This window comes from Homalodisca vitripennis, chromosome 8, assembly GCF_021130785.1.
Source record: "Homalodisca vitripennis isolate AUS2020 chromosome 8, UT_GWSS_2.1, whole genome shotgun sequence".
Lineage (NCBI taxonomy): Eukaryota > Metazoa > Arthropoda > Insecta > Hemiptera > Cicadellidae > Homalodisca > Homalodisca vitripennis.
In genome coordinates, this window is record NC_060214.1 from 56,406,685 (window position 1) to 56,419,090 (window position 12,406).

Here is a 12,406-nt window from a genome sequence, read left to right on the forward strand (position 1 = left end):
ATACGTCAGTGTTTATACTTCATCTTACGTTGCATTTAACAGTACTTTTACAGTCTATCGTGCCTCATTACGTACATGTAATAGTATTCAATATTAAGTATGACGTGGTATAAATTAATAAATTAATGATATCAAGTATTTAACTTGATGTAATTTTTTTAATTGAAGCTTATTGAGGGTAAAATAATTAATTCCACAAATTACTATCGTGTAGTAAAAAATTCTACTTTTCATTATCTGCAGTCTGATATTTTCTTCAGGTGGATAAGTAATCTAGCACGTAACTACAAACTAGACTAAAACGAATAGGTCATAAGATAACTTTTTGTAACAAGCACGCCTTGAGAACATAAATCCTGACATAGAGTGTAACAAAGCATTGACGGAGTTCGTTCCTTTCAAATTGTATTGTAGTTACTTGTTTGCTTAGTTATACACCTGAGGAAGATATGACATTGCACATCCCGAAACGTAGTTTTACTGATTTCTTTTATCACTGAATATTATAAAATGCCAAAAAACCTGATGTCTTCAATCTCAATATTTCGTCCACGTTTCCGTTGCATTTATGTCTAATTGTGCCGCGACTGATAGATGATTTGACTTATATAATTGATTAGGGCTACAACTAGACGTATGGACGGTAAGGCCTAGTGGTATTCCTCATAGTATTATCATAATTTTGTAAATTATACAAGCATCGTTATTAAAATTTATAAGTTTGATTTAATTTATAGCGAAATAACCCGACACAGCGGAATATCGAAGAACAAAAGGTAACGAGAGAGTTGTAGCACAGATAGAAAGACGGACAGACGGACTGCCCTTTTATTTTTCCGACCCTAAATCAATAGAGTTCTTCCTTGACTTAAGTATCTAGGACTTCTTTATCAAGAGTTACCGCACAGACGTCATGACTACAAATTGGTATTTCCCCAAAATGGAGGGTTGTTCGCTGGACCAAGAGGACCTATAAACCGATATTTCAGTTAGTAGAAACCTACTATCAAGTATTATCGTAAATATGGGCAGACAGATGGATTTCTCTTTGAACTTTTGACCTTAAAATCAATATTTTTTATATCAAGAAGGATCCATGTACAAAGTTTGGCCAAGACGGACAGATGGACAGACAGGCGGCCTTTGAATTTTGGACACCTAAATCAACAGAATTATGATAGCAAAAGGAAATGTCTACGATATTTCTATCAAGTTTTATCGCACATACTGAGGGATAAGTGGATGATCAGACATACGGACAACGAATCAATTTCAATATGGTGCTTTCGAGTCGTTATTATTTGCCCGGCGGACTTAATTACCTTTTTAATTAACTTCATGATTTTACTTGTAAATCGAAAGGAAATGCAGGTTTAATAATGTGTTCATTACAGCATTAAACTTTCTAAGCAAGGTGATTGTGATGGGCATTATCCAAGTAAGTCACTTTAATACAACGGATATTCAGAAAGTTTTGAATCACGCTTTTAAGAAGGCTACTTTGCAAACTCTTGAAAACTTCAAGCAACTACTGCCATAAACATAGCTGAAGTTGGCGAGTCTACCAGGCTGTCTTCCCACACACAGTTATTGTTGGGGAACTAAATTCTGCAGTTTTACACTCACTAATAAACTCGCAGCACGTAGCGAAATTAGCGTTATAATTAAAAGATTACTCATATTTCGTTTTTTTCTTCATTCACAGCAGAGCGAAAGAATAATTTAATCAAGTTACCTATACAAAGCAGGATGTAATGGAAGCAAAGTTAATAATTCCAAAGACAATTTTACTAGGGTAATCAAAGAATAATTATAAATAAAACATGTTACAACCGAATATGCAAAATAAGTCTATAGTGACCATTTATACTATATTCAGTTAAACCAAAAACGGCCCGTGACACATATTGAGTTTATGACCACTTTTCACATTTCATGTTCAAAGACTGACACGTTGTAAGATATATTATCTTTAAATTGTTGCTGAGCGTCAGCTAGGTTTTCTGGCTCTCAAGGCGTCGAAATATTTGTTGATATAAAGGTAATCATGAAATTTTTAACCTCACTGTAGAGAGCCAAAAATACGTTGACGGAAGATGGCTCTTTAGATGTTCTGTTTGAGATTTTCTAATTAACTTTTTTTAATTTAAAAGATTGATGAATATCTAGAAGTTTAATGGACGAGAGAAACTCATTGTGAAATAGATGGCAGATATGACGATTCTGTTGTAACCAATATATCAATCTGTGCCCATAAATCACTATTATATTTCTTTACCAAAGCACTGGGAGATTAACTTAGGTACGGTTATAGCTTACTACCACCAATACGGATATACACATAACAACAGCAACCATAAGACAAGTTGGTGTGGTGTAATCATCTGCACGTTACTGTAGCCCTTATTTATACTTTTTTGGAATTACCTACTCTCATAAGAAAGTATACTTTGCAGAAAAGTTGGATAGTGTAAAGATAGGTGTTTTTGTTGGAAATTGAAATAAGGAATTATATAATAAAAAGTTACAGAGCTGGAAATCTCTCTCCACCATCTAATTTTGTTCAGTAAAGCTTAAAGCAGACTTCAGAGCCACCACACCTGTGGCATGCAAATGCCTTAAACCATCAGAATTTCTAAATATGTATACGTGTATAAAGAATGTAGAAAACTTAAAGGAATAGTAAGTCAAATTTTGGTACATTATGGTGCTTAAGTATGTGATATGGGTAATTCCCTATTCATTATTTAATACTTATAGATTAATTGGAGGCAAGACCATCATGTATTCCACTGTGTACGACTTGTGTCTAAGAAATTCTACATAGGTGGTGTATCTAGACTGAGGAAACAAAACTTTCAATATATACGACAAAACTGGACAAAATCTATCTAGATTTCCGCTCTGCATACGCTGAGATATGAACAGACAGCAGATGTACGTGTCCAGACAGTGGGCAATCGATGGGTACCGTACAACCGATATTTACTTACAATGATTCAAACTCACATGATTCAAACATCACAAAATAATGTTATCTATTAACTCGACTGCGGCTGACGCCTTTAGGCGTAAGTGTGTCTTGAGAGTAGTTGATGTCACTCAGTATACACCAGCAGTGATAGTGTTAACAACAATTCTTATATTAGTAATGCATATGTTATTTCACTTTTATTTAACTATAAATACGCATAATTATTACGATACACTTATTGGGCAAATATTGCATAAATCTCTTTTAAACCAAGCACAGCATAATTACTTACGTGAGATAAATATTTTATAATCGCCCAGCTTATTTTAAGTTATTTATATATTTGAGGATAACACGTGTGATTTAATAATAAAAAAAATAAGTACATAAGATGACTATTGGACATTTGGAAGCCCGTGAAGGAGAGCTATGTTAATGAGAAATATTAAAAATTCACAAAAGGCACATCTAGAGTATAAGATCTTTATATTTAAAGGAAATATTTATACAAAATACTAGTTTTAGGTACCTAATATCGCTATACCAAAATTCCGACATTTTTAATAATGTAGAGCACATTAGGAACACAAAACATTAGCATACGATAGAAAAATAGCAAAATAATGTACCTAAAAACCCAAACATTCAATAGAATTCGATAAAACAAATTATATACTTACAAATCCATGCTAATATCAAGTTACACTGAAAATCGTTAGGAATAACCAAGGAGAACCATTATTTTAACAAGGAAGACAGCATTAAATTGGAGAAAACGTGGCAGCGTAAGTTGAATCAGCTATTTATCGGTTATTTGACAAGCTTTAGCGAATTACGATAGGCTCCGCCCTCTTTACTCGCCAGCAAATATTTATTTGCTAGATTTAAAATCTAGCACATAAAGATGGCTCTCCACAGGGAGGTTGAATACTTCAAGATTTTAATTGTGTTAGATCAAACCCTAATCTTCCAGCTTATTGAATTGAAGTAGTTTAGTTAAAACAAAACATTATTTTACTCAATATTTATATAATAGTTCAATAAATTTAATCATAAACTACGAAGCAATATAAAATATATCAAGGCTACTTCCCAGGTTACTTATGAAGAGATACGAAGATTTCCAACTTCGTTAGGTTTTAGCACCAGTTCGCCAAAGCCTTCAAAGTTACTTATGGAAGTAGACTTCTTAAAGCGTGGTGCAAAACTTCCCGAATATCCGGCATTTAAAGTTGCCAAGTTGGCGTCGGGTACACAATCAGCTGATGCAAGCTTGTGTTTAGCATAACACAGTATTTCGTCCAGTAACACTTGCAATTTTAACTAATTGGAATTTTAATTTCATAAAGAGTGGCGTTTTAGTTTTATAAGTGTTTTATTTTAATATTTTTACAGTCAATGCATCATATTTACTAGATGAAGGCGTAATCTAAAAAAAGACTAAGTTATTTATACTATATATAATTGTGTTTAAATTATGAACCATGGTGTTTTTACTATACAGCAAAACAGGCAAAATAACCTAACGAAATGTTATTAAGCACTAAATTAGAATATTGGTAAAACAGAGGGAATATAATTATTCTCTCGCAATCAATCAATTAATAATAGAAAATGTATTTTACCAATGACCAAGTCCTAACTCTAAGCAGAATAAAATACTAAGGAAGCAGCAAAATGTTTCATCTTATCAGTAAAGATTTCTATCTTGTAGCTTAAGGGTTACATCTTGGATTGGCGCTGCTGAGAACCTAATATTCTATTTGCATAACTTCCCAACCATCCCTTAGGGCATGATCAACAAGAGGTCCCTGATTTAATTATTTCGTTGCAGCAGGTGGTAGGTCTCATGCTATGTTTATGCCAGCTCTTTATAACGAAAAATGCTTATTTATGCAAAACAAAAATCAGTCAGAGGTTATATTTTCATAATACACTGTTATCGAAAGTTTAGATATCTTTACTATTCTAAATAAATAGCCTAATCAAATTTTAACATTCATTAAATAATCATTTCTGTTTACGATTTCTGTTAGAATTAAATGGAAAGAATCCTTACCTTTGCCCAGTGTGAGTTTTTTGATTAATGTAACTCTTCAGATATCCTATTTTGGTAAATATTTTATACCTCCAAAAGTTATTGGTAACATAAGACTTTTAGATCATAAATAGGATCCAGAAAAATGGAAGCCCACGACCAGAGAACAGGTTTTAAAACTCATAGACGGCTAGCCGACAAAACACATGTAGTGGGGAATCTGTTAAAATCAGGTAAGGAACGTCTTGAGAGAATCATAATTTATTTAGTCACTTTAGAATAGATGTGTGTAAATCTAAAACTATGAAAGATCCTGAACACATTAGGATGTAAAGAAGGTTTATGAACGCATCACCTAGAAAGCAGAGGAGTATTGGTCTCCATGTGAAATTTGGATTAAAATCTTTACAATACAAATATTTAAAATCCAGAAAATTTATGTATGGGTTTTAGAGGCTTTAAAGGGTTCGATCCGGATTGGTTAAGAGCAAAGAAGTTTATGTAGAAATATATCTCACACGTACTACGGGGTTTGGGTTAAAGGAGTAACTTAAGAATCTAGGAGTCGAGAGTCGTAAAAGGACAAAAAACTGGGTTTTCTTGAAATCGACAGCTAAATTTTATCATATGAAAGAAATCGATCATCGGCCGTGGTAATTGTAGTGGAAGACGAAATCGAAGGGTATAACAAAGGTAAAAGATATTCCTAATGCCTAATAATCAATTTTAATATTTGGAAAACTTCACACGTTTTTGAGAAAAATCTAGTGGTGTGCTGCTTTTAAAGTGAAAATCGTCACTCAGTTCCTAAAGTATAACAATTCCACCTAATATATCAATAATTAGGAGAGATGAATTTTTCTCAAAATGCTGCAATAACTATACCTGATTTTTTCTAATTGATACTGTACTGTACACCGCTCATTGAAAGAGTGGTTGCCCCGGTAAGATCAAAGGTTGTGTTAGTTCTAAAATGGTTATGGCACTAAAACACCTCTATTCTATTGGACGGTAACCGTACATGAATTAAACAGGGATCGCGACCCGGACTAAGTGGTTAACAGCCGCAACATCGTCACCGCTGGAGAGTTGTTTGCATAACTGCTACCAGACTCTACTACTGTGCTCTCTACCTTACCGTTCTGTGTTCTGCTTCCTACTTTGTCATTGTCTGAGAGTTCATTGTAGTTATTAAGCTTTGTTTGGAATCCTACACGTGGGCTTGAATCACTTTAGAGAATTTCTCTGAAGAAATATCAGAACATCCTAAACATCATTATAACAACTCGTTGATTGAAGTTAGTTTTCCACAACAAAGGTAAAATCATTCAAAAAGTAAAATAATTTCAGACACTTGTGAGATTTGCACAAGGTAAGAGTACACCACATTAAGTGCCGCGTAATAGGCTTCTCTAAGGTTACATGCAAAATTTAAAATCTATATATTTTACTATGGAATATACATTTTATTCTGCAAACATGCAATCCCAGAAAAGAAAAGTTTACATCCTACCAGGTGATAAAATAAACTGTGGTAGGCTACTGAATAATAGGCAAAAATGATGCTGAGACTGATACTATGGTTGGAAAAGCACCATCATAGAGCTCATTCTTGCCTATGGAAAATGCAGTGTACATATTAAGCCTTCCTTGAGATAACTTAGATTTCACAGCACTGTTCATAATTTTTTCAATGAGCTAGTTAGGGTACTCCAACGTAAGAGCGCACAGACGTCAAATATTGTCCCCTACTTTTAACATTGACCCCAATCTATTACATTTTTTTTTACTCTATGAATAAAAGTGTTACTTAGTAAAATCTCATTTGACAGCACAAAATGGCCAACGTAAACATATTTGCTAACACTCAGTCCAAGACCATGAAGTGACATGCGCCATAGTTGAACTCTTCTTCCTCATATAGAAATAAAACTTCTTGAGAAATTTTTTTTAGGTATTTTACTTCTTAAATTGGACTAATATTGAAAATTTATTCGACTGGTTACAAAACCAGGAATGTTATTTCCAGTCTATTTTATTTTATGTTCATTTAAATGAAGTTTAAATATTTTTATTTATTTAAATATTTTTTAAATAAACACACTGTATTCTTTTAAACTCAACATTAACTTCCTTGATGAAAAGCTACTTTTGAATCAGTAATGAATAAATACAATCGGTCACTCAAAAATCAATTTTTTTAAATTTTAGTATTTATTATAAAATGCGTGAGTTTTAGAATTTAATAAAGTATTGCAATTACTAATAATAATATTACCGGCCTTTGCCTTTTCTTAGCCCTTTAATCTCATAAAATAACACTGCCATTGTCTTTATATTGAAGAACTTTAAAAATATCGAGTTTGATTGTTACCTAATGGGATAATTGCTTAATGGTAGGTTTGAATATAGTTATATAATACTAAATATTGGCACCATTATAAATATTTTTAAAATTTGTTTTGTTAATGACTTTAAAAATTATAACCCGCTGACAAAATACCCTTGATTAAAGAAATACGAAAAATGATCTGTACACTTCTATTAACCGCTTATTAAGACATTTGAAATTCAATTTATTTATGAAAGGAAACGTACAGCATACTATGTATTTTTAGGTATTACCGCTGTTATTCTGATGCAATTTTATAAATAAATATGACTACTGTGTTCACTTCAGTTGGTGAGAAGGCCTTGATTCTTGGTGGAATGGATCGCTAACCAGCTTCTCATCACGTGGCGGCTAAGACTTCACTCAGGTTGTATGCATAGCTTCAAGCTAATTATTTTTACCATTAGTCTATATGTGTTACTATGTCACACGTTAAAATTCCAAGTATTTAGTTTTTAACACATTTTTCAGCTCTGCTATTTTCTCGTTTCTATCATAGTTACTCATAAGACTATTTTAAAAATATATGCAATCGTCTACTAAATCCTATGAAATTAAATGCACCACTATACAATTTTATGTTGACTTTATTAAAATTAAGTTTCATGCAAAATTTCAAGTTTTTAGACCAGTTGTTCCTCTCTATGTATTCCGCGGATACATAGATAAAATTGTCCAAACCGTCTAGTGATTGGTATTGATAGCGCTCAGCAAACTACTAAAATCCACTTAAAGACGCAATTGCTTATAAAAATCCATTAAGGATCCCTGCAAAAGCCAGACGTCATACAGAAAAACTGAAGAAATTGTCAACTTTGTATTTCCTCAAGATAACACCCAGAGCTATGTCGGATATGGCGGCTTCCCAGGGCGTACGAAGTTTTGTGACAGTTCACAGTTCTGGGGTAACTTGTGCCATATTTTGATAACCGCACCCTCGTCTCTGGGGGACGGGGATCGCAGTCACTTGACTTCCACAGCGGTGAACTGCCGAGCCAATAACGCAGATGGTTTGTAAAATCCTGTTTATTTATTCTTCTAAAAAACAAGGACATTTTCAACCAGGGTTGATTCAATTTGAATTTTGAATTTAGCTCCAGTTCACCTTCCATTTTTAAGGACGCACTCTTTTATTAAGGTACACTTAATTTTGCACCTGATGAGACAATGAGACCACCACTTCACCTATTTATAGATGTCTCCAATGTCGAAACGATGTAAAGGTTCGTTTTCAGCGTAATTGTTGCCGACTTTCTTTGGATCTCTTCGGACGAACAAGACTCCAAGCAAAATACAACATTCAAACATTTTCTATATTTTAAAAAATTTCAAAAATATTTTTGAAACCAGTTAATGATGAGAGTAGTAAAATGACTAAAGTTTTTGTGGTTTTGTTCAATCCGTACTATATAGCTCACTATAGGAATAGGACCTACAAGAAATCTTACTTAAACTGGATGAGTTTGCGTAACAGGACCTTCCACAATTGTGATTATTTTCCTATGTTCCCATTACACATATGTGGCTAAGTTTGGTATATAATAAATTAAAATATGACCGGCCGATACTATGATATAAACCTGTTAATCAGGAATTGATTAATTTGTATAAATATAAAGGGTGTTCATTTATAAAAGTTTTAAGCGCAAATAAGCGTGCAAATATTAGTAAAAGGTTTCAATACAAGTACTTTCACAACGATTAGTTATCTATTTCTCTGTATAAAAAGTAATAAACATTTACTACTTTTAAATAAATTATACTGAAAAATTTAAACTGTGCACTCAATGTTAAATTGTTAAGCCGAGTGTTATAAAAGCAATATAAACATAAATCGCTCCTTATTTTAAAATGGTGAACATTATATTTATAGGAATAACGTAGTATAAATGTTACTATTTATATAAAAATAACATGAATAACTCCAAAAATATTCAGTTGAAAACTATTAGCAATGGTGACATTTTAATACCAACTAAAAACTATTACAAATCAAACAAAAATATTATTTCTCGGTTATTGGCGATTGATTACCAATATTATTTTTCAATTAGATAAAGTATTTAATGTATAACAAATGAATATGTTGTCACCAACTGTTTTAATGACACGTGGAATTCCATGGTTGTGACATTCAAAAGCTCACGTAACCATATTATTGTTAAGAGATTCCAAAATCTAAAGGAAAAATTCATAGAAAATTCATTGATTGATGGGCCATTACGATCTCAATAGGTACTGCTATAACAGCTGGCCACTAGAATCAATTTTGTTATTTCAGGATGCTTCCATTCCAGGAGTCCACTCCAGGAGGTTCAGACACTCCAGAGGGACCCTGATATGTTGCTGTCTCAGCTGACTGGATTCTGCCAGGTGCTGCTACCGCCGGAAGTGGAGCTGACCGGAAGTCACGTGGCAGAGGACACGTGCCCGTCATCCCCTGTCCAAGACATCAGTCGAGCCATAAATATAGACAAAGTAGCTCGCGTCGCACCCCCGCTGACACGGCCGCTTGCAAAAACAAAATCTACAAGGTCCGACAGCTGCAGCCGCTTCCTCTCTAAATTTCACTTTCAACGGGTTCTGTTTTGGCCGAAAATACCTCCCTGTGTTGCTTTAGGTTTTCGGGTAGAGGCTGAAATTTTCGAACAATAGATAGTAGAGAGCATTTCAGTTCTGTGAACTTTTAGAGATCTATGGTTCTAACTACCAGTGCAGAGCACCAGTTTGTGACAGACTTAACATTTCGAACAAAGCCAGGTTTTGCAAATCACGGTAAAAAAATATGTGAAATTGTAGAATATAATGGGTTACTTTCGTATTCCAACTTAATTCCATGATCAAACTCTTCTTATTGGCTGAGCGTTAGTGAAGCCTATCACTCGAGGGAATGGAAAGTTTCGTTTCAGTCTATATATCTGTCCACACGATATCTTGAAAACAAAATGACGTATACACTTTTTTTCTAAATAAACAATATTGAGTTTCAAGATGGCGTATGTCACAACATGGAATTTTACTTAGCGTTAGCCAATTCGAATCTTAATATATGCCAGATAATAGACTTTTTTGTATACTGCTATAAAAATATAATAGTGTTTGTAAAAATGTAATTAAGTTTGTGTACATAAAGTGCTTCCAAAAAATGCACTTTTAATAAAATAGGTAATTATCATTTTATATTGTGTATATCTCTCTGTGTTTTTTTATACAAAAACATCAAAACTAATAAAAAATTTAATTTAAAAATTAATTAATTAATTTTTACATTTCTTAGTTATTATTATTTTGGTCGAAGGGTAAATTACTAAACATGAACATACAATGAAGAAATTTGCACCAAATCTACGTTAATTTAAGTGGTAAAATGTATTTTCTAAACGTATTGAATATTCACAAGTATGCAACTGAACCCTGCTTGGGCAGTATTTCTTGCGGTGAAGGGGTAATCCAGTTGGAACAACGCAAACGGCAACATATTTAACAGCGGGACGAGTATGTTGAAATTATGCAGTTCAGTTATGTGAACAACCCCCCCGGTGACAACGATGTTGTGGCAGTAAAACGCTTATCCCGAGCCACGATCCTTGTTTAATTAATGTGTTTGTCCCCATACAGGAGCATGACGCGGGGGGGAGAGGGGAGGTAGAGTTTTAGCATTACAGGTCTGTAACAACGCTGTTAGCTGGACATTTCGTAAATGTCACTGTAATTTAGCATAATAGAAATTATTAGTAGAAACGCGTTGTGAACTAATTAGTGAAGTCGTGTTTGTTTATTATTGTTAAGTTTGAAAATTAATTAAAGGAGCAAGTCGTTCCAGATCGGAAAATTCGACTTCTGGATGTCTCTTTATAAACTTATACTGGCCAATCTATTCCACAGTCTAGCAGATACGGTGGTTACCGTAATATAACAGAGTCAAGAAACATCGGGCGTGGTTGCTCCTTGGATGGGTGACTGCCTAGTATCTTGTCCTACTTAGACTTCTTGCTCAACTACTGGTGATGGCCCGGAAGTTACATTTAAGTCCCCAGATAAAGTGTAGAAAATACAGAATACCATTTTAGCAATATGAGTGAATATGATGATCAGTTTAATTTCTAACGGTTTGAAATCGAGCCTAGTAATATTTAACGTGATGTAAACGATGTGTCAGCCATTCGTGTGGCAGCTCTTTGCATTGATTTGTGAAAATTTTACAACAGAAAAATTAAAATTGTTGAAATATTTTTAATATTTTACAAATACTGTAATTTTATTACCAGGTTATTTCACAAGATTATACGTTTATAAATCAATACAACACTGTTTTCTACATTACGGCCCCATTTTATATATATATATATAGTTTATAAGAGACTCTAACTTTTTGTAAAGCTACATAATATTAACCTTTTTAAATTTTGTAGGGTTTTAGGACGAGGGTATTTTAAATTTAAGAAAATAACAGATCTAAATGCAAGACATTAGTCATCATGGTAACAATGTTGTACAAGTTAATTTCTATACAAATGGATCGTCAATTTTATAGTTACATATTTCCTATAACCAATGAAATTTCACTTTCTTTCAACTGTTTGCACAGAAAGTGAAATTTATAGCTATATTTATAAAACCAAAGTACGCAAAAAATATTTAAGGATAATCTTCAGAATAAATGAAACTCGATTCACGTCTTGGAAATCTGTTTCATACAATCCCGGGCACTGCTTCCGGACTCTGCTTTACATTATTTCAGAAAATTAATTCATCCATTAGAGGCCAAATAATTCATACAAGAGGTTGTTGAATTAATCATCCTCCTTTAGTCACAGGTGTCATTTCTCACGTTTGTTGATATTTCTACGAAGGTAACACAATAACATGGACACTAATTAGTTGTTACATCCATTATTCATGTAATAGCCAAAATAATAAGGTATATTTTCGAAAAAAGGTAAATAACATTTGACAATATTTTACTACATAATAAAATAATATTACAAGCTTTTTCTCTATA

At 33.2% G+C, this 12,406-nt stretch overlaps 1 protein-coding gene across 2 annotated transcripts in view; it reads right to left on the reverse strand.

Moving 5' to 3' along the window:
* Positions 1 to 12,406, reverse strand: part of LOC124367618 (roundabout homolog 2-like) — a 149,232-nt gene that overhangs the window by 107,060 nt on the left and 29,766 nt on the right. The window lies entirely within an intron of this gene.